General features: G+C 37.8%; 1 long non-coding RNA gene across 1 annotated transcript; it reads left to right on the forward strand.

Moving 5' to 3' along the window:
- The first annotated feature begins 15,101 nt into the window (after positions 1 to 15,101).
- On the forward strand, positions 15,102 to 15,863 carry LOC148033380 (uncharacterized). The gene is made up of 2 exons (XR_015691461.1): positions 15,102 to 15,387; positions 15,537 to 15,863. It is a non-coding gene; the product is annotated as an uncharacterized LOC148033380 (long non-coding RNA).
- Positions 15,864 to 24,623: the final 8,760 nt, after the last annotated feature.

Here is a 24,623-nt window from a genome sequence, read left to right on the forward strand (position 1 = left end):
AACTGACTTACTAATCCAACAACATAGCTCAAATCTGGCTTGGTAATAGTCATATAAATCAAACTTCCTACTATGCATCTGTACATAGTAGGGTCTTTGAGAAGCTCACCTACATCCTCGCTCAACTTCACATTCTGCTCCAAAGGAACTGAAATAGGCTTACAGCCTGTCATCCCATATTTGGACAGCATGTCCAATCCATACTGCCTCTGCACAAGAGCCATATCCCACTTGGTGATCTAATCACCTCAATGCCCAAGAAATAACGTAGCTCTCCCAAATCCTTCATCTCAAATTTCTGCTTCAATAGCATTTTCACATGAAGGATATCTTCATCACTATCACCTGTGATAATCAAATCATCAACATAAATGACAAGCATCATAATACATTTCTCTGTTTTTCTCACATAAAGTGAGAAATTCTGCCTTGGATATCTGAAAGCCAATAGTGAGACAAGATACTGTCCTATGTTGTTAGACCATGCTCTAGGTGCTTGCTTCAAGCCATACAAGGCTTTCTTCAACCTGCAAACAAACTCAGGATGAACAGCATGCACATAACCTGGTGGTTGCTCCATATAGACTTCTTCTTGCAAATCACCATGCAAGAAGGCATTCTTTACATCCATATGATGTAAAGACCATTCCTTTGATGCAGCCATAGCAATGACTACTCTTACGGTTTCCATCCTTGTAACCGGACTGAATGTTTCTTCATAATCAATGCCATATGTTTTTGCATACCCATTGACTACTAATCTTGCCTTGTATCTGTTCACAGAACCATCTGCATTGTGCTTCACCTTATAAACCCACTTACAACCAATTGCATTCTTATCTTTAGGCAAAGGTACCAATTCCCATGTAGCATTTGCTTTCAAAGCATCAATTTCTTCATCCATCTCTTTCTCCCATTTTTCTTTTCCCATGGCTTGCTCAAAAGAAGTGGGTTCTGGTTCTTGTATCACTTTGATTATATAGGCATAGTGAATCGCTGTAAATCCATCATATTTCCGCCTATCCATAGGATACCTAGCTTTGGTAGACCTGCGCAACGTAGGTTCACTTCCAGGTGCTCTCAAAACATCCCTGGTCTTCCTTACTCCAGATGTAACAATAGAAGGAATACCCAACTCATCATCAATGCTCTGTTCTGAGCCACTGGATTCACCATCCACACAAGAGTGACCTGCATTCACATCAAACATGGGCTGATCTATCTTCTCTTTTCCTTTTCGTGATACCTGCATACCACTATCTACATTGCTTTGAGAAGATTCTCTTGATCTCAATCTGCCTATCCATGGCAAAGAATGTGAACTACTGCTAGAGGACGCTCCAAGTCCACTAATATCTTGTGACTGCTGCAGTGAATTATGTGTAGCATTACCATTTTGTGCATCTACATTATCAATCACATTTACTGGTTTATACCAGCTACTCATCTCATAAAAAACAACATCTCTTGTCACTGTAAACTTACGAGTAGAAGGGTTATAGCATCTATACCCTTTTTGCTGCAGAGAGTAACCAATAAAGATACACTTCTCAGCTTTTGGATCCAACTTGGATCTCAACTCATCTGGCACATGAACATAGGCAATGCAACCAAAAATTTTCAAATGAGAAATATCTGGTTTCCTACCAGTATACCTCTCCTCTGGAGTCATGCCATGTATTGCTGCAGTGGGAGTCATGTTCATTATGTAGACTGCTGCAGCAACTGCCTCAGCCCAGTAAAAATCTGGCAAGTCTTTTTCGTTGAGCATGGCACAAGATACTTCTCCAATATGTTTGTTTTTCCTTTCTACAATTCCATTTTGTTGTGGGGTATGACTGCATGAATATTGCTGCTTTATGCCATGCTTCTGCAAGAACCTTGCAAACTCATTTGAGAGATACTCTCCCCCTCCATTTAACCTTAGGCATTTTATTTGCAGGCCTATTTCTTTTTCAACCATAGCTTTAAGAGTTTTGAAATGCCCAAAAACTTCACTTTCCTTTTCCATAAAATACACTTAAACTTTTTTGCTATAGCCATCAATAAAAGTGACAAAATAATGATACCCTCCAAGAGATGCAGCTTTAGTAGTCCGCACATCAAAGTGGATTAATTCCAATGGCTTCTTACTCTCTTGAACATGTCTAGGAAATGGTTTCCTTGCCTGTTTTCCAAACTCATAGGCTTCACATATCTTATGCATTTTTGCAACCTTGAATTTTGGCAATCCTGCAACAATATTTTGGGCCTGCATTGATTTAAGTCGCTGTATATTAACATGACCAATGTGTTTATGCCAGATATCAATATCTGCAACTACATCGGTCCCATGTGCAAACATTGTCACACTCAATTCAAGCATGTATGCATCCAATGTAAACATTCTGCCCTTCTTCTTTCCTTTTGCTATCAAGCAACCTTTATTTGTCATATCCTCAACAAAGCATCCATGGGAATTAAATCTGACCTGCAAGCCCTGCTCAACCATTTGACCAATAGAAACGAGGTTCTTGGTGATATTCCGGACATGAAATACATCCGATAGGTATTTCTTTTTTCCATCCTGCATAGACAAATGAATTTTTCCAATCTACACAATAGGATGTGCAGTATCATCACCAGTCTCCACAAATCCTGGTTTTTCCATTTTCCTTGCATCCTGCATCCATTCTGCATGACCTATCATGTGGTTTGATGCACTTGAGTCAACATACCACACATCGTTGCTTTCTTCTGCACTTGTCACAGAATTGGTCATATGCTGTACCATAAACAAATGCTCATTTTTGTCATCACCCTGTCTACTAGAAGATGCATAATTCCCTTGTTGCAATTTTCCATTCATGATGTCATTCTGCTTTTTTTAGCAGTCTTTAGCCATATGACCCATTTTACCATAGTAGTAGCATTCAACATTGCTGTTTCCATTTTGGCCTCTTTGCCATCCACCACGACCTCTTTGGCTCCCCCTACCTCTAGAGTTACCACGTCCTCCTCCATAGGACTGGTTTTCTTGAGTTTGCTGCATATTCTGATTTCTACAATGGCCTCCAGATCGGTCTCATCTGCCTCTGCCTCTACCTCTTCCAGCATTTGAGTAGAATACAGCTTCTTTTGAAGTTCCTCCTAAAGAAGATGCACCACCATGTCTGTGCTCCTCAGAAATTAGAAGAGCAATCAACTCCTCAAAATCAGGAAATCTTTCACGGACGGAAATCGATGTTCGAAACTGTGCATAATCCTTTCCTAGACCATTCAAGGTTACAGAAACTAAATCATCATCTTCCACGGGCGACCCAATGGAAGCAAGTGCATCTGCAATCTTCTTCACCTTCATGTGGTAGTCATTGATGCTCATACTTTCTCTTTGCACATTGTGCAACTCTTGCTTGAGCTGCATTTTCCTGGCTTGCGTATTTGTGCTATACATTTTTGATAGAGTATCCCTACCTCCTTTGGCGTACTTGCATCCTGAATATGCACAATCATAGAGTCTGAAATGCTAATAGACAGCCAGTACATAACTTTTCTGGCTCTCTCATGCCATGCTTTACATGCCTGCATTTGCTGTTGATTGGGAACATCAATTACCATATTGGGGAATATGGGAAGTTCCCATAAGTTTGGGACACGTGGTCAAATCTTTGGATTTGTCATAACTTGAACACTATAACTCCAAATCAAGCGCTCTATAGCTCAATAGATTTCATTTTTCAAGCGCTTTTCAATGATAGGTCACATCATATGGTTTTGAGAAACTTATGGGCATGTTATGCAGGTGCCACCTTTTTAGCATTCAAAAAATGGAAATTGGGAGATTCCCAAACTCACGAATATTGTGTTATCAGGAAGAATCGGTTCTTCTTCATTTCCTGCAACGAATTCCCAATATCCTTTTCCCATAAGGAAATTCGTCATTCTGAACTTCCATACTTAGAAGTTGTTCTTGTCAAGCTTTTTAGTGACAATCTGTGAAAGAGAATCAGACGCCATTACAAAACACTGCAAAAAATTTTGTCACTGCAAAGAACATAGCTTCAGCCTCACAAGGGCAAATCTGCAAAACTGACGAAAGTGGTATTTGACCACATAGTCACTTCCTAGTGACGATTTTGCATCAACAAGAAACAAGGATAATTTTGTAACTACCAATGTCTCTGCGCACAGGCATACGATGCAATTTCTATAGTAACTTTTCACCGACCTGTAGAACAGTGGTCGCACAGCATAAAACAGGGCCTTTTCCTGAGTGTGTGCAGAAAACTTTCGCCTCCAAAACAGGCCCTGAAATGGTCTCAATCTGAGACAATGCACTTTTGCTACACCGCAAAGGGCGTCTCAATCTGAGACAATGCACTCTTGCTACACCGCGAAGGGCGTCTCAATCTGAGACAATGCACTCTTGCACTTTCCGGCTATGCTACCTGTAGAGACTTGCTCCCAAAACAGAAAAATGAAAGCAACACTGGTCCTCTTACCAGAACACCACGAACTTGGTTTGCTTTCTTGAGCTCCTTACCACGAACGAGGCTCTGATACCATGTCAAGATTGTGGGAGAGAAGGAAGGAGTCTCACTTGTAGCTTTCTTGCTTGCACAATGGGGGAATACACACAAAGGTGGAGGCTAAAAACAGTTTTTTTCTTCTTAGTTGTGTAAGCCAAAAGAACTCTAGTACATAGAATTAGAAGAACCCTATATATGGGTCCCAAACAAAACTCAACTAACTAAGGTGGCATACTAACTGAGCCACGAACTAGAGTAGATAAGGATAGCTGTCATCTAGCTATTATTCATGGGCGGTGTACCAACCGCACTTGCAACTGACAAGTCGATGACATAAATGCACAACGGTCACCCTGGCATATCACGATTGGAGCTCAATATTCAACAAGGTGCACTCCCCCTTGGGATGAGACATCACCTCCCTGGATAGAAAATTTGCCAGCAAGACCCAATCTTATTGTATATGGTATTCAATTAGCTTGCAAGTACAATGTATGATTGATATTAACGTCAAATTACCGTTTGCTAAAAATCTGTAATCGCCTAATCAATGATCTCAGATTGAAACTCGCCAAATCGTCGTAGGTGTTCTATAGACAATTGGGTTTGCTTCTAATTGCCAACTTGCATTGAGAGCAAGGACATGGGATACGTTGATTAAGATACGCCTCGCGATCTTGAACAACATGACCTTCTTCATTTTCCATCTTGTCTATGTTGCAACAAACAATTTAATGACTTGTAATACAATTTGGGAAAACCCTTCACTCATTGTTTATTGGAGGTCACTTATGCTTCTCGAGATGTCTATTTGATGTGAGATCACTTGGGATGCTAAGTCAATGTCTTGGCATGCTATTGGACTAATTTGAGCACTCATTTACTCAATTTTATAGAGATTTTCACTTCTCTAATAAGTAGGGTTGAATGCTATTTTGTCAGAGAAACTTCATGCTTATTGCTTGTTGATGCTTATTGATTACTTTGCATGCTACACTAATGTCTATGGTTGATGCCATATACTTGGCCATGCTTCTAGAATGCACTTGGATTGAGATTGAAGCTTGATCTCATTGAGTTTGACTGTCACTTCTCACATCAAGCATTAATTTAAGACACTTCATGCCCCTTATCATTGGATGATACATGATCCATTTGTTAGATATATTATAGTGAGACAATAGGACTAATTGTGACATGTACATGCTCTCTTGATACTCATTGGATGCAGTACCCCTATCATAGGATGGTTTGATGAGATGTCTTGATATTTTGTCTTGGATCTATTAGCACCTTCTCCATCAAGTAGAAAAAAATTCAATAGTGCATAAAGCTTCCATTGACATAGAATGCTTGCTTTAGATTACCTAAAAATTTTATGTCTTTCTTCTTGGTTCCTATCAAAGAAGAGGGCCTTACAAATAGTTTCGACATCAATACTCTTTTCCTTTACCTATGTGGCATATGACTATGCTTCAATTTCCCACCATCCTAAGTGACTTGGAATTTGAAGTGTTGAGGGAGGTCACCTCCTACCCTTTTCCCCTACATGCATCCATAAGGAGAGGACAAATGCAGCGATGGAGGAGTAGTCTTTCTTGTCAACACTCATCTGATGCCATTTTTTGTGGACAAACTCAAAAACTCATTTAGTGCCCTTGAAATTTTTAGTGACAAAGGTACTTGCCATTATATAAACATAAGAATGGGTATATGTATACGATACAAACACACTACATGATCTCCTAGTAGCACTTGTTGGGGCTACTTGTATTATTGTGAAGTTGTGAGTCTGCATCTTGCTCATGCATTATCATGCATCTACTTCTCTTTGTTCATAAAAGAAGAACATACAATAATTTTTGTTTGGTACAAATTATGCACTAAGTAATTATGTGCAAAACCCCAACATTCTCAAGAGGTAGAATGTTATACTTTTACCAAATTAAAAATATTATTACAAAGAAAACACATTGATAGAAGAGCAAAACTTCCTTTTCTCAATAATTATATATAGAATAACATAATTGAATTGTAATTAGTTATAATAAAATGTCAAAAGTAAATCATTACAATCAGTTAGTGTGCCTATGTAGAAATATGAGCTTAGAACATGGGCAAAGAGAGATGAGAATAGAGCATGGGGCATGTAGGCTCGGGGGGTCCACTAGGGTTTATGGTATGGTACCACGTGAGTGTAAGGGAGGGGGGTTATTTAAGGGAAGGAAGGTCGATTTTATAAGGTAAGGTCCCATAAATAGGGGGTAGATAAGGGGTATTTTCATATATTTCTTGCACACATGTGATGTATCCTTATTACTACTAGTGAATCCCCTGTGCATATAGGCTTTGGGAGAGGGTTCACTATGCTTGATCATGTATTGATTGTCAAAGCTATTATATAGGAGGGTAGGACACATCGGAAGAGGATTTATTGCTATATTCTAGATTTTTGCAATGCATTTGACATGTGTCTTGTGCTAGGCTCAAGTTGCAACCATAGGATAATGGCACACTAGAAGATCTATAGTGGGGATTCATGCCTTGTATGATTTAGTGATTGGGAGGATACATGAACTAGGAGGGATTTTTGATATGGTGGATAGTTGCATCCAAATGAAGGAGTGGTGCACACTTTCACCTACTCTATTTTGTGTTTATGATGATGAGCTCTCACATTATGTGTATAGTTTGGGGAGACCAATTAGCAGGCATATTGATATCCATTTTATTGTATGCAAATGATGTGTTATTGATTGCAGACTCTCTTGAGGGCTTTTAAAGACACACGAATGCATTGCAAACATTTTATATGCATAGAAGATCAATAGTGAACCTTTGGAAGACAAAGATGGTGGTGGTTAATAGTACATTCAAGTCATAAAAATAGACCTTGCTCAATTAGATGTCAAGACATGGATAACACTGATATAGAAAGTAGAGACAAAGATGGCATTTTATTGAGAGCATCTCCTTCATACCACAAAGGTTTTGCCCACAACCTCTTCCATTTTCTCCCTATCCCTCCCTCTCCCTCTCCCTCCCTCCCCCTCCCTCTCCCTCTCCCTCTCTTTCTCTCTCATTTCCTCTCCCTCTCACAATATATCCTAACACTCTCCAAAAGCACTCTCCCTCCCTCTCCCTCTCCCTCTCTTTCTCTTTCTCTCCCTCTCTCATTTCCTCCCCCTCCCTCTCCCTCTCTTTCTATTTCTATTTCTCTTTCTCTTTCTCTCCCTCTCCCTCTCTCTTTCTCTTTCTCTCCCTCCCTCTCCCTCTCCCTCTCCCTCTCCCTCTCCCTCTCCCTCTCTTTCTCTTTCATTTCCTCTCCTAAACAAGCAAAAGAGAAAGTGAATTAAACCCTAAACAAGCAAAAGAAGGAGAGAATAGACTCACCGATGAGATATAGCGAGTGTGGTGCGGCTCCTCTTCGCGATGAAGGCTCCTCCTCTCCTTCGCAAACAACAGCAGTGGCGGCGGCGGCAAGACTTCTTCCTCTCCCTCTCTCACGACGGTCGCTCTCGCTCTCAAAACATAAGACGCAAAAACGCGAAATAAACCCGTGCTCGGTTTCGGCCTGTTTTTTTTCCCTGTGGAGCGTCACTATTTGCATTGCTATAGCGACGCCGGTACCTGCATCGCTACCGGCTGTGGCTATAGGCTTCAATCCTTGTAGTGGGAGACGGAGTCAAATTATCTAGGAACCCATCCATCCCCACCCCCAAAAAAACACACATACACACCCTATCCGGTTCTAGTTAAATAGTTGTAGGTAGACTAAATAGTTCTAGATCTATTTTGCCTAGTATGCAGGAGAATAAAAGAAAATTCAAGCCTTGGTTTAGGTAATATAGGTATTTAAGACCTAGCTTGATTTTGAATTTGATAACATCACAATTAACCATATGAAGGGGAAGTCAAATTATCTAAGAGCGCATCCATCCCCAACCCCCAAAAAACACACACCCCATCCAATTCTAGTTAAATACTTGTATGTGGACTAGATAGTTCGTGACATGATTTTCCTAGCACTAAATGCTGGAAGTTGCCACCACATTGTACAAATGGGAGGTCTCAAATCAAGTAATCACTTAATCCCATGCTAATTATATGAGTTTATTATTTTCATTTCATTCCCATTAAATGGTGTAATATTGCATCATTTTTCCTCTAATAATCTTAAAATGTCTCCCTACTCCAAAAATAGGTTTTAGTGGTGTAGCATGTCTTGTGAAGGTAACTTGTGACTAGTTGATAGCTAGATGTTAACCACCATTATTTTGCATAGCTCAATACGTGTAGAAACCAATTGAAATGATAGTTGGACTATTAATAAGAGGGGACAAGGAGAAGTTATACATGATTTTTCTTGCTATCACTTTGTTAAATTAGATTCATTTTTTGTATTAGAGAAAATGTTTCAAATGAGTAAATTATCTAGTTTAGTTCCAAATAGAAGGTTAATGTTGCAGGGCAACTCCAAAAGCCTATATTACTATAATTTTTTTTCCAAATTATACAAAAGAGATATACTAGTATTATCAATGATATGTACATATCTAGAATACATATGTATGATTATGAAATATTTATATGATTATTCTATGATACAAAGCATAACCAAATACACATGTATGTATGTATGTATGTATGTATGCAAAAAAATTATGATACCAAAGCAAGCTTTTTCAAACTCTAGCAGCTTGTACACATCAAAATTTAGCTATTGTAGCTAATCTATAGAAAATACAATACCAATAATAACTACATAGAAAATTTATATAAATAATGATTATGTCAATTTTTTGTATTGCTAACTATTATACACGATAGATATGCATAAAGATTATATTTATATTTTACCCATTTTATGTTTAAGTACCATCAATATTTTCTATAACAATTAAACATAAACAAAAAGTTAGATTTTTTATTTTTTACAAAAAATCATAAATACTATTTTTTCTACTATATCATTGTTAAGAAATCATCTAGCTATACATGATGAAATAAACAATCTAAAACATTAGTAAACTCTAATGTTTGAATAATATTATAATAGATCGTCTAAACCAAATAAGTGTGTGTTAAACATAGAGACACATAACAAAAAAATAAATTTGCAACAAAGTTTTAGAAACTAACATAGTACATTATTTTCCCAAATTAAATATTAAAAAAAAATCTCATTTTTAATAATTTAACACTTTAATTACTGATACAAAGTATTTATTTTATTGTGAATGTAGAAGGAATACGTATAAGCAATACTTGGCACATGAACAATTTGAGAAATCAACTACCACTCAATACGAAAAGTATGTACTATTAAGTCTAATAATGTTCTAAAATCATCTATTCTTAAAAATGAATAATAAATAATTAAAAAATGATCATAATCACAATTTTTTGTATTTTTAAATAATTGATCTTATACATAAAGTATGCATAATGAATAACAAAAACACTCTCAATATCACAAAAATATTTATACTTAAATATCAATCCCACTATATATATATATATATATATATATATATATACCAAATAATGCATTTCTTAATGTTTTCAATTTAAAAAAACTTAAACTCTAATGAAAATAATAAAAAATATAAAAATATTTAATAGAACTAAAAACTAACCTTATCCATTAATTGGGCTTTTAGGTTAAAGATAAACACTTTGTCAAGAAAACCTAACTATCTACAATCTCTCTCTCTCTCTCTCTCTCTCTCTCTCTCTCTCTCTCTCTCTCTCTCAACAAAAGCAAAAATATATTACATACTAATGTAATAATATCTTATACATTAATTTGATTACGAAGTCAAAAATAAAACATTCATTAAAAATATTAATAATTATTTTTCACACACACACACACACACACTCTCTCTCTCTCTCTCTCTCTCTCTCTCTCTCTCTCTCTCTCTCTCTCTCTCTCTCTCTCTCTCTCTCTCTCTCTCTCCACCTAACATAAACAAAAACATAGCACACACTAATATAGCACTATCTCAACAAGCCAAAGATATGCACAAAAGAAAATATATATAAATTATAAATTTCAATAATAAAATTTATATTTACTTTAAAAAGTATTATATAGAAACTCTCTAACAATAATAATACTACTTTCCCAAAATACCCATCATTTATATTTTTTATTATAAAAAATTAATGTTTGAGTAATATTATATATATAATTCCATTGATTCCCATCCATATAGGAAATATTTATCTTTTATTTATCAATCCCTCTTTGTTCATGTATATATATATATATATATATATAATTCCATTGATTCCCATCCATATAGGAAATATTTATCTTTTATTTATCAATCCCTCTTCGTTCATGTTTCCCATGATAGGTTTCGTATTACTTTTAGTCCATTTGGCAGTTTCGAATGGAGGACACTTGGTACTGAATGCTTGGTAATTTTTAGTGAAGGTGATCTATGAATTTGTGCCTAATTTGATGAACGAATAGATATATATATATATATATCTCTCTCTCTCTCTCTCTCTCTCTCTCTCTCTCTCTCTCTCTCTTAAAAACTAACTAAGATAAATAACTATAATTTTTAAAAATAATGTACTGACTTTCACTTTGAAATTTCACATTATGCTTAACCAATATAAATATCAATATAAAAATTCAAATAAGAAAAATGTATAGATTATTATTTTTAATATCTAACATAGAAAAAATCATACATTTAATTAGTAAAATTTATAATATTAAAAAACAATCAAATTTTAGTATTTAAATAAAAACATGTCTACAAAGTAAAAGCTTTAAGTTGAGTATATGATAAAATAATTAAAATTAAATGAATGAATATAAATTTTATATCAAAATATAATATAATAAATCAAAGTCTAATGTTTTATTAAAACTATATGTGACATAAATTTTTTTTTAAAAAATATGTCTAATGTGTTTGAAAGAACATAACAGTCAATTAACATAATATTTATATTTATAATATTAGAAAGATCTAAATGTTTACATAAAATAATAATGCATGTTAAATAAAAATAAAAGCATTAAAATATATCTTAAATTTTGATATTATAATTGAGATTGTCTTTGAAACAAATAATCAATGCTCTACAAAAGACAAACATGATTAATACATTATAAAACCGAAATAACAAATCAAGTACTAATCTATATAATATTTTTCAATATTTCCCTTTTCTCTCTCTGTTTGTGTGTTTCTCTCTTTCTCTCTCTGTATATATATATATATATATATATATCAAACACAATAAATAGAGCCTGTTATATGAGCTTTGATAGTGAAGCACATATCCCAACTCCAACTAACTGACCACCCTAATCAACACCACTTAATGATGCCTTGTACAACTAACACCACTAAATGATGCCTTCTACAACTAAGGAGAGAGAGATCCATCATGGGTTCGTAGGGGTTAGGCAAGTCCTAAAAAAGCTAAGGAATTATAGTCAAAGCCCCCTAGCTCCTTAGGGCCTAATAGTAACAAAAACAAATCCCTATGGAGAGACATCTCATGTCTAGTACTGATCCTAGCATCCAAAGCAGTAATCCACTCCTTGGTGTGAAGAGCTAACACAACTAATCTTGGAGAAGATCTAGTGTGTATATCCAACTACTTTTTTTACCAGTTACATACATACATGACATTGATTCAATAGATCATGCAAACCAATAGTTGACTTTAATATAAGTCTTAATAAAAACCCATTACTATCCTTTTAATTTCTATTTTTTAAGCTCTAGGTATACTCAAGTGCATTCATAAATAGTTATAATAATATATGACTACCTTCGATAAAATATTTTTTATAACAATTAAACATGAAAAAATGGATTTTCACATTTATAGAAGTAAATGTATAAATACTATATATTGTACTATATCACTATGAAGAAATCGTCACCTATACATGGTAAATAAGCATCTAGAACATTATTAAACACTAATGTTTAACAAAAAAATAATTTCACAACAAACTTCTAGAAACTAAAACAATACATTGTTTTTTTAAATTAAATATGAAAATTCTCAATTTTTTATATTTTAATAATTTGATTATTTAATCATTGATCTTACGCATAGAGTATGCATAACAAACAATAAAAATACTCTCAATATCACGAAAATATTTATACTTCTTAATCATCAATCCCACACTAAAATTATGTATACCAAATAATGATTTTCTTAAAGCTTTCAATATTAAAAATAACTTAAACTGTAATGAAAACAATTTAAGAATAAACATATGAAATAGATTTAAGAACTAACATTATCCATTAATTTGGTTTTTAGGTCATAGATAACGCAAGCAAAAACATAGCGCATACTAATATAATACTATGGACAAGCAAAACATATAATAATGCATTAACATACTTTATTTTGTACCAACATGTATCTATCTAAAGGCACGTATATATGTACAAAATGAAAAATACACAAACTTTAAATTCCAACAATATATGTATATTTACTGTAAAAATAATTAGTATAAAAAACATTTAATATCAATGTCAGAGAGAGAACCAGGGAGAGAGAAAGAGGAGAGAGAAGACTGCGGAGGAGAGAGAAAGATTGCAAGAAGAGAGAGAATAAGAGTGACGAGGAGAGAGAAAGACTAGATTTAGAGAGAAAAAGACAAGAAAGAAGGGGAAGCCATAAAAGCTGTGAGCAAGAAGGGAGAAAAAGTCTGTAATTATATTAATGTGTCAAAAAGATGTGAAAATTTACATCTTCTCTCCTTTTATACCAATGTTAGTGTGACATGGCATAACATCAACATTATTAACACTTATTTGCTATTCCCAACTTCTTACAATCCATCCCTTCCCAAAAGTTTTTGTCCTAAAAAACAAACCTAGAAACAACTAGAGAGGAAATGGATAGAACAGAGTACTACTCTGTTTTACAGCTTTACAAATGGAAAATGACTGAAGAATGATCATTACAAGAGCTGAATTTGAAGAACGGAAGTAAGGCCCAACTATATACATGAGTTGAAGTACTTCAGAAGCAAATGGAGCCATAAAGTCTTCAACAAATAGTCCCAGAACAAAGTAGACAGCTTGCTGAATAAACAGTCCCTGCTGCTGGACCAAATCTGCCATAACTTTTGATAGAAGTGTCCAAATGAAATGTACCATATATCAAAACGAAGCTCTTGAAGAGTACTTTAAGCCCATATAGATAGCTTAATTCTGAAAATTATGGAGGAGTTACATTATTCGCCTTTAGTTGGACACTTGGGAGTTTTCAAGACTTATGACAGGATAAGCAAAAGCTTTTATTGGAAAGGATTGTGGAAATATGTCAAGGACTTCGTTATGAAGTGTATGCCTTGTCAGCAAAATAAGGATAGCACCCATAAGCCAGGAGGTTTGTTACAGCCATTGCCTATTCCTACGGGTAAATGGAATCATATTACTATGGACTTTATCACTGGCTTACCTACTACTAAGAAGGGGTGGAATAGTATTTATGTGGTGGTTGATAGACTCACCAAAGCAGCTCATTTTATCCCAACATAAATTCAGTTTACTACTTCTCAAGTGGCCAACCAGTTTATGGATCATATTTTTAGACTACATGGATTACCGCAGGTGATTGTCCATGATAGGGACTCAAAGTTTATGAGTAACTTCTGGCAAACGGTATTTACATCTATGGGCACTAAGTTGGCTCCATCTACGGCTTATCATTCCCAAACTGATGGAGCAAGAAGGGAGAGAAAGTCTGTAATTGTATTAATGTGTCGAAAAGATGTGAAAATTGACATCTTCTCTCCTTTTATACCAATGTCAGTGTAACATGGCATAACATCAACATTATTAACACTTATTTGCTATTCCCAGCTTCTTACAATCAACCACACTAATTCTTTTAAATACCCACCATTCAAAAATTTAATTGAAAAAAAATCAATATTCAACTAACATTTAACATACATATCTATATATATATATATACATATATATATATATATACATACACTAGCAACTATACTTTTAGCAACTAACTAATTTTAACAATATCTGTGATGCCAAATTTCGTATCAATATCTAATACACCATGTCTACTCTATTGTCAACGCTCTCCCAAGGCTTTTCTTCACAATTTGTGAACACTCAACCCACACACTATGGTCATTCTCTGACGAGCAACACCAATAATTGCATGATTTGCTGGTTTAAGAAAAAGGCCCATGGGACGCGTGCATGTTTCTGAATAATGTTTAAATCCCAGGCACTGCGCCGAAGGGCCGGAATTTGGAAATGCTTCTTAGCCTCTTAACGTGAGCTTTGGATCACGTTAGCCAAAGTCGACGGAGAGACGTGCAAGGCCGAGGTATTTTAGGTGTTTCTTATAATTTGACAGCCTGAGAAGTACGATAGACACATCAATGATTTGTTTGGCTCCTGATTAATAGACTATAGCTGGGACTGTTTAGCTTAATTTGACATAAGCGACTTAATATTTGCCCCCGATCAATCTACAGCTGCTGGACTGTGATCCTGCAGTATGATCCGGACAGCCTGGGAAACAGCGGGAATGATAGAAGCATAAGTGATTTAATATTTGCCCCCGATCAATCTACAGCTGCTGGACTGTACTGAATATCCTGCAGCATGATCCGATGCGGTGGCGGGCGGGGCTATAAATTAGAGGAGGCCTACTAATCTTCTCCCGCAGATCACTTTCTCCAATTTGTTGTTGCATTGCCGCGCGCATTAGCTGATATTAAATCGGAGGATTGACAATACTATGGCCGCAGCTAGAACATTAAGAAGGATGCACGTGCTTGCGATGGCAACGATGCTGTTCGTTGCACTGGGCTCGGTGGTACCTGGGAGCGAAGGTATGATCATCGGATATATGATTAACTGACGTAGGTGAATGGTAGGATAGTTGGTGGTTGGTAGGATATTTTGACGTATAATTGATCGGCATCATAATCATAATATGAATGAATGGATGGAAGGATGAATGAATGGATTACTATTGCAGGGCTGTGCAAGGACAGCGGCTTCAACTGCTTCGCCGTGGACTGCACGATCTTCTGCTCGGGGGCGGGGCTAGAAGGCCTCCCCCGCTCTTGCTGCTCCCCCGCCAATCATTGCTATTGCTGCGACGTACTCCATGACACATGCAGCTGATGATCAACCCAGTCGTATTGGCCGCGCGCATCATGTCATGCCGCGACTCGCTCCACCCAGACTAATAATTAAATAGATACATCATTTGTTGAATGGTCGCTAGCGGTTTGATTGGGTCCCCTCTGTATTCGATGATCGTCTGCTTTCTTAGCTGTTATTTCCGATGTACTTGTGCTATTTTGCTGTGTGTGTCACGTCCGTCGAGTACCATACGTTACATTGATCCTAATAATTGTACTTTTGCAAGGGCTCTATAATATACAATATATTCCCCTTGAATAGAAAAATAGGGACGTGTTTCATCGTCTTCCTTCTAAGTTAACCAGCTTTAAAAACTTTGACTCTTGAGGTATGTTTTGTTGTGATGCAAGCCATTTTTGGCTTGTTGCATGTTCAAAGGAGTTCCCTCTTCTCAAAACTTACGGATATCAAAATGCCCATCATGTTCTGGTTTGACACAATGTTTGTCTTCATACTTAGAGTATGAATTACAATGCCGAATTGTCTTGTCTAGAACCATTCATGTTTCAAATGCCATTATATCATAACAATTTCAATATGGTAGAAATGGGCATGAATCTATATTGTCATGCTAGGTGTTGTGATAAGACTCATTTCTAAGGTATGTACCGATCTAGTGTCTCTAAATGCTATCAATCATTAAATTTGAGGTGTGTTTTGTTGTGATGCAAGCTGTTTTTGGCTTGTTGCATGTTCAAAGGAGTTCCCTCTATGAAACTTATTACAATTGTCCAAGTGGTAGAAAAGAGGCTAACTATTGTGCATGGACTAAAAAGTTTCACCTAATCTTTAAGGACTCACTCAAGAATTACAACTAAAGAACTCAGAATCAAATACACAGTATTTTCATCCATTTGAAAATATAAAAATAAGATCTTGGATCAAAATTTTATCATTAATTAGAGCTCCTCTTGGATGTAGACACTATGATGTGCACACTACAGACCTTAATGCTGTCTATAGAAGTGATAGGATTGAATTTTAAGCCTTCAAGTATGAAGAAATTGAGACATGCTCCATAGACATGTAATCTAGTGCATTCTCTGATCTAATGCATTCTTCTATTTCTCAATGGAAAACACAAGATGTTGTAGCTCCTTCAATGATGTGTCAAATATGCTTAGGTGGTGCTACAAAGTCTACAGCCACCTGAATCACACAAGACTTTAGATTTCTCACTTGATGAGGATAGCCAATAGGATACAAAAATTGCTTCTCTAATATGTTGCTATGGCACCCAAAGCCTAAAACTACTATGATGTGTAGTTCCACATCTACAAGGAATTCATAATTGGATCTTCTATCCTCATAAACTGCTTGACTTAAATCTTTATTAAGCCCAAGATGGTTCAAACTATTGCACTTCCTCTTATTGAATAAATTTGCCACTTATTGGATCTGAGCTTGATGTGGGACCTTTGGTAAAATCCTATTACAATGACATGGAAATGTTCTTCCCACTTGTTGCAAGCTTATCTTGCATAGGTCATAGATTTAGGTTACACCTTTAGTAGACGACTATAGGAATTTCCCGTAGATCTGTTTACTCTAACTAAAAATTAAAACTTAGAACATGCTCTTAAAATCAAAGAGCAAGTCTGCAATGTAACGTGTCCCCCCTGTCTACTTGTGGGACACGTCTTAGTAGCCCATCGGGAAGAGAGTCCAAAAAGCACCGCCGACACTCCCAAGGAATATCACGGGGTTTGCGATCTAGGTCTTCCCGAGTCTACCACAAAGCGGAAGCATTTCGGCCATTCCCACTTAGGATCAACCTGAATCAGGGCTTTCCTAGTGGTCAAATTCCTAGAACTGTAGCTAGCCTCGAACTTCAGGCAAACTACTTTATGTAAAAGTGTCAGGGTCAAAGTGGATTCATGTTGCACTTGGTTCAAGGAGAATGGGAAACGAGAGGGATGCAAAGCTCGACCTCTCTGCCTATAAGGCATAGTCCCATTCCGTTCCCCTAAAACAGCATAAATCGGGTCTCTAGAACTCTAGATTCTAGGTCATCGTTTCTTGTTGTTAAATTCCTTCGAGAAAAGTTTCCGGCCAACCGGAACCACCCTTCCGTTGGACGAACCCATGGTCACATCCACCACACTTTCCTTGGGGTTGCTTTAGTTGTCTAATTACCTAACACATTTAGTTTGATAATCAAAAACAACTTTCTTAATTAGCCAATTCATCACCGATTCCTTCATGTAACTTAGGCACTGACATAGATAAACAATGTCAAACAAGTTCCTTTTCAACAATTGTCTTATTTATCAGTCTTTGGAATACATCATATAATTCAGCCCGAAGGCTATTCCATAATCCGCCTGAAGGCTATTCCAGCAATCCTCAAGGATTGCTATTCCAAGTTAATTCTGCCCGTAGACCAGTATACGGGCCTCGAGATCCAATCCTGAGTCACGTTGGCCTCTTGTGCAAGACCCAGAGGCAAGGGATTTACAGCTAGAGCCCCCCTTTGCATGCAAGTGTATTCCTACTCCAAGTAGCTCCCATGGAGAGACTCTCGCGGCGTGTTCGTTCCACGTACCTGGCGCGGCTAACAACCCTTTGGATAGGGTTAGGCAAAAAGTTGGGGGTAATTGATGCTGCCTCTCCCTCTAGGCCATGAACCTGAAGTATTAATTATTTTTCCATCTTTAGTTCCTTGAGAAAAAAAGTACAAACAGTGCTCCTAACTGTACAAACACAATCAATCCAGTGGTCGTCTGTTTGGCCAACTGTTAAGGTGTGAATTCCTTCTCTCCGAATGCATCCAGCATTTGATCCAGGATCAATTGCGACTTGGCAAGATCCCCAAGGGTTTTTTTATTTGTTTACCCTTTTATCCTTGGGTTAGGGTTTATACCCTGTTATCCCAAATTAACAAACACCTTAGGTTCCTTAAACTAAGACAGTAAATCCTGGGCAACCTCGTCACCCTAACTTGATTGGTCAATTGCTTGTTAGGCAATTCATAATTTCCCTAACTTGGCAAATCAGCCCAAAGAAAGGTGATGTAGCAGGATGACTACTCATCCTCTTGCAGATTAAACTTGTACTTAGAACCCGTCAACCTTGTTCTAAGGAGTGGCAAATCTATTTTGTGATCTGAACACTAAACCATGCGACGTTGCAACTTGTTGCATAGGTGTCATGCTTGACTAGTGGGATTATTTATCCCATCAAACGGTGTTCCTTGGTCAAGATTACGTTGGTTAAGTTGTAGGATTTGGGAGTCCTCTTGACTCAACCCAACCCTAACCCTACTAGGCTGATAACACTTGGTTCCAAGGTTCCTAATTTCCTTGCGGAAGTCTAGTATTAGACCAATTGATCCTTAGGGTAAGAACCCTAGATCGTTCTTACATGGGCGTTTAACTAACCCAACATTCCGTGAATGTGGGTAGGACCTTTGAGGTCGGAAATATTAAGCCGGTTTTTCGAGGGAGATACTAGGAAGAATTTTAATGCGGCTTAGCTCTACCTAGCACATTGAGGTGATCATCATTCGAGTTCCACCATTACGAGCGATTCACCTAATTGATTTAATTGTCTTGCGACAAGAGGTGATCTTTACTTAGAGATGCAAATACATTTCCTAAAAGATGTAAATAATTGCAAGACATAACATTCCATACAAGTATGCAATTCAAAGGCTTTTCCTTCTATATAACTAAAAGATTTCAATGATCATTTCTTTTCCCTCACGCTAAAACTATAATGATGCAACAGAACCAAAGCTTTAATGATTGACAATTTAGGGCTACTCGTATAAACCCTACGTTGATTTTTCATCAAGAACTATGCTCATAACCCTTCGCTTAATGCATTAAATTTAATCTTTAATATGAAATGCATCCTTTTCTAAATACAAACTTCGATAAAAGAAGTCCATGCATGAGCGAATGCCAAGGGACCATTGTTGATTTAATTTGTCCTTCAGCACTTAGCCCAACTTAAAATGCAAGCATCCTCGCATGCAACAATAGACAAAGCTCATAGTTTCCTTTCCATGCATTGCAATTCTTTGGACAACATTCAATGGGCGTCTAAGATTATCCTCTATGCGAATCACGCCCATGAATTAAAATCATAAGTGCTACATGCGACAAAAGCTCTATCCTTCTTAGTATGATATCCTCTTCTAATTCATACATTATACATTCAAGAAGATTTCGACTACCCTTGTTGACGGGAGTGCGAGCAATTTCAATTAATCGGCATCACTAAACTTTGTGAAACAAATGAGTAAATGAATTTAAATTTTCCTAAAACCATCGTGCTTAATGCATCCCCTCTTATGCAAGAATACATTTGGAACCTGGGCATGAGGACTCGTAGCGTTGTCCACGTGTGAACTTGGGTTGGAGGCTGCTGCGTGTGCGCCTCGCATCTTTAGCTTTGGAGTCATTGATGACGTAGATCCTTGACTCTGCAAAATTGTCCTTGCCTTTATGCGATCTCGAAACTCCCTCTAGGCTTTGGCAAATCAGCCCCAGAAACTACCTACTCCCCCTCGTGCAGGAATTTGCCTTTACAAGATGTGGTTTTAAAAAAACCCGAGGAAGGCCATGTAAACCCATAAGCCTTGTTTAGAAGCTTCTAAAGACGCTTCCAAGAAGCTTCTGCTCCACAGATTGACGTGGAGAGAGAAGAATTTGATGGAGGAGATGATGATGAGGATAATGATGAAGATGATGATGATAATGATGATGATGGTGGTCGTGGAGTGGCGCAACATGGCGCAGCAGTGCAGTAGGCAGCGTTGATGGCGATAGTGGCCAGCACAACACGGCAACTCGATCCTCTCTCCATTCTCTCACCTCGCTCAAGCTTGGGGAGGGGGTGGTTTTATAGGGCTAAAGGGGGGAGGGATAGCCACTCATGAGTCGAGCTGCATGCCACCTCCCCATGCCCTCCACGACTCATGCTTTTCTCACACTCCCTCTCCCTGCCATGCATTGGCTCAAGGGAGGGGGTTATCATAAAAGAATTTACCACAATTTAATCATTATCCCTTTTTTTTCCGCTTGAAAGGGGTGTTCTCGTGGGAGCTACGGGTTTTAAGCCTCGGCTCTTGTGCTCCATGCGAGCTAGAGTTTATTAACACGCGCGCGGGGTAAGCATTTAACCCCAACATTTACCAATGCAAGAGATTATTTTAGTTTGCTTTTTGTACAGATTACGAGTCTTCAAAATTTCATAGCAAAAATATAACATTATCTTCCCCTTAGAGGAATTGAGATGTCCTCATCTTGAGAAGAGCTAGGGGTATTGTTGGTTGAGAGTACTTTCATCCATCCAAGTGGCATCCTCTTAAGAATAATCTTTCCACTGGATGAGATATTCTCTCAAGGTTTTGGATCTCAAATGCCTCTCCCTAACATCTAAGATCTTGTCAAGCCGTAGCCCAAGGACTCCTTGGCTAGGCATTACAACTTGTTGATCATCAAGTACGTGACCAGGGTTAGGCACATACTTTCTCAGTAGACTGATATGGAATACATTATGAACTTTTAGGTTTTCAGGGAGTTGCAATCTATAAGCATTAGGGCCTAGGCACTTGAGAATCGTGTAGGGTCCACAATATCTTGGACTTACCTTTTTGCATTCACCCAAGGATAGGGAGCTCTTCTTTGGACATACACGAATGAAGACCATATCTCCTTCACAGTGAAGGATCTATCTTGACGTTTCAGGTCCGCATAAGCCTTCTGTTTGTCCTTGGCGGCTTGGATGTCCTATCTTATTGACTTGATTTGGTCATCCATATCTTCTAGCATTTGTCTTTAAGCTTCAACCCTCAAGGTTGGATCCGAAAAGCTTAAAGGACTATGACATCGTGCCCATACAATGCTTGAAAAGGGGTCATCTGAATGCTTTGTTGGTAGGAAGCATTGTAAGCAAACTCAACCAGTGGGCAAATATTGAATCCACTTTTTGGGTTCGCGGCAACAATGTGCCCTTAGCATATCCTCAATGACTTGGTTGACTCTCTCCATTTGACCATCACCTTGGGGATGATAAGCTATACTAAAACAAAGTTGAGTCCCAATGGCCTCGAAGATAGCCCTCCAAAACTGTGATGTGAAGAGAGAGTCACGATCACTAATGATTCTTCTAGGTAACCCATGCAGTTTGAATATTTCCTTGATGAATAATGTTGCAATGTTTGAGGCTTTATAGTTTGTCTTAACAGGGATAAGATGTGCAACCTTGGTGAGTATATCAACCACAACCATAATGGATTTGTATCCTCCCTGAACTTGGGGTAGGCCAACAACAAAATCCATACTAATGATTTCCCATTTCATTTGGGGAATGTCAAGCAGTTGCAATTTCCCTGGAATTTTGACATGTTCGGCCTTAATGAGTTGACAAGATAAACATTCAGTGACATATTTGAGAACATCACCTTTAAGCCTCTCCCAATAATAGCTCTTTTTGGCTGCATTGAGGGTCTTGGCATAGCCAGGATGTCCTGAAAAAGGGGAGTCATGGGCTTCCCAAAGTATCTTCTGATTAAGTGACTGGCTTGCCAGTATACATAATCTCGTTTTGTAGTAGACAAGTCCACTATTGATAGAGAATTCTTGATATTTTGTTTGTAGCTTCGGGTCTTGATCCTTGATGGGGATCTCCCTTAGCAATTTCTGATACGTTGGATCATGGCATGCCTCTTCTCTAGCTAGCTCAAGAATTGGGTTGTTTGGCATGGATACCTTTGTGGCTAGAGATCTTGCAGTTGATGGATCTTGCAGGATCAGAGAATTCAAAAATGCCTTGCGAGACTGAGTACATCGGCAACTATATTTTCCTTTCCAGGCCAGTATTTGATTTCAAAATCATATTCCTCCAGCACCTCAATCCATTGACGTTGCCTCGTGTTAAGCTCATTCTAGACAAAAATCCATTTAAGACTTTTAGGATCCGTCACTAGGGTAAACTTGTTACCCATCAAGTAGTATCTCTAGAGCTTGAGAGCATGGATGACAGCCAACAGGTCGTGGGTAGCATAGTTCCTTTCATGGCTCTTCAGTTTCCTTGAGGAGTATGCTACAGGATGACCTTCTTGCATAAGCACACATCCTAAGGCAAGTGTGCTAGCATCAGTTATCACTTCAAATCTCTTAATAAGATCTGGAAGTTTTAGGATGGGTGCTGATACCAAGCTTTGCTTTAGTTTGTCAAAGCTAGACTGTTCATCAGCAGAGGTGACAATACAATTGATACTTGCTTCTTTAGTAGATCAGTTAGAGGTGCTGCTATCAAGGCATAGTTTTTGATAAAGACCCTGTACCATCCTATCAATCCAAGAAAGCTACGTATTTCTTTGATAGTTGTTGGTGTTGGCTACTCTAGAACATCTCTGACCTTGGCCGGATAAAGTCCTTCTGTCGATACAATGAATCCCATATATTCAATCTGTCACTTGAAAAATGCACACTTCTTCTTCTTGGCATAAAGCTTGTGTGCCCTCATTGTTTCAAGAACAATGCAAAGCTTCTTCTTGGCATAAAGCTTGTGTGCTCTCATTGTTTCAAGAACAATGCAAAGCTGGGGTTCATGATCTTCCTGTTTGGAGTAGACTAGGGTATCATCAAAGAAGATGAGTATGAAGTCATCAAGATAGGGCCTAAAGATATCCTGCATTAAGCTGTTGAAGGTAGCGTGAGCATTTGTCATCCCGAATGACATGACTAGGAATTCAAAGTGCCCATACCTTGTGCTGAATGCCGTCTTTGGGATATCCTCTTCCTTGATCCTTATCTGATAATATCTAGACCTGAGATTAATCTTAGAGAAGATCTTTGCACCTTGAAGACGGTCAAGAAGTTCATCTATTCTTGGAATGGGGTATTTGTTCTTAATGGTTGATTGATTCAACCCTCTGTAGTCAATGCATAGCTGAAGCGTTCCATCTTTCTTCTTCTTGAATAGCACTGGAGCTCCCCATGGTGAACTTCTAGGACAGATGTAGCCTTTGTCTAACAGTTGCTTGAGTTGCTCCTTTAGCTCAATCGCTTCCGGGATGGACATTCTATATGGCCTCTTTGCGATTGGTGCAGCTCCTGGCGCTAGCTTGATTTTGTGATCGACTTCCCTTTGAGAAGGAAGTTCTGTTAGCTCTTCAGGAAATACGTCTGCGTATTCCTTTAGCCATAAAGGTCCTTCACTAGACTCTTGATTCTGATCTAGCTTATTTAGCCTAATCAAATAGATAAGTAGCCCCTTTCTGACTCCTTTTATTATCCAAGATGCTTTGGCTAGTTGAATTTTTGGCTTCCTAGCCTATCCTTGAGTTGTGACCAATTCCCCTCCTGAATTTTGGAAGGAGACTTGGCCCTTTCCATAATGAATGTGGGCATCATTAGGTTTAAGCCAATCCATTTCGAGCAAACACTCGTGGATACCTAGGTTCATAACCCTGAATCTGACTGAAGTCGACTTTCCACCCAATAGGAAATTTACCTTAGCAGTTTGCTCGGTACAAGTGACCTCACGACCATTTGCTAATTCCACAAGTAAAGTTGGTGCATCTTTTGTGGCTATTCCTAATCTTCTTGCATTAAAAACTGGTGAAATGAAGGAATGTGTACTGCCACAATCAATCAAGGTTTTGAAGCTTTTACCTTGATAATCCGATGGTGTCTGAATCACTGAGAATTGGCGATTCGAGCCTTTCTTTTGAAGAGTGGCATAAACTGTTGCCCTTTCAATGTCTACTTCCATGGATGGGTCTTCTTCATTACACAGATCCTTGTTGGAAACACTAGAGGTTCTTCCTCTGGCCATGACGGGCGGCTCCTTCGCCACGGACCGTTCCTTGGGATGGTCCTTGACGCTGTCCTTTTTTAAGCTTGAGACATTGCCTTTTGAAATGACTTGGCTCGTTGCAATGGAAGCAACGGAGATTGTG

Source organism: Lygodium microphyllum, chromosome 7, assembly GCF_053477565.2.
Source record: "Lygodium microphyllum isolate KBCC chromosome 7, Lygodium_microphyllum_v1.1.10, whole genome shotgun sequence".
Taxonomy (NCBI): domain Eukaryota; kingdom Viridiplantae; phylum Streptophyta; class Polypodiopsida; order Schizaeales; family Lygodiaceae; genus Lygodium; species Lygodium microphyllum.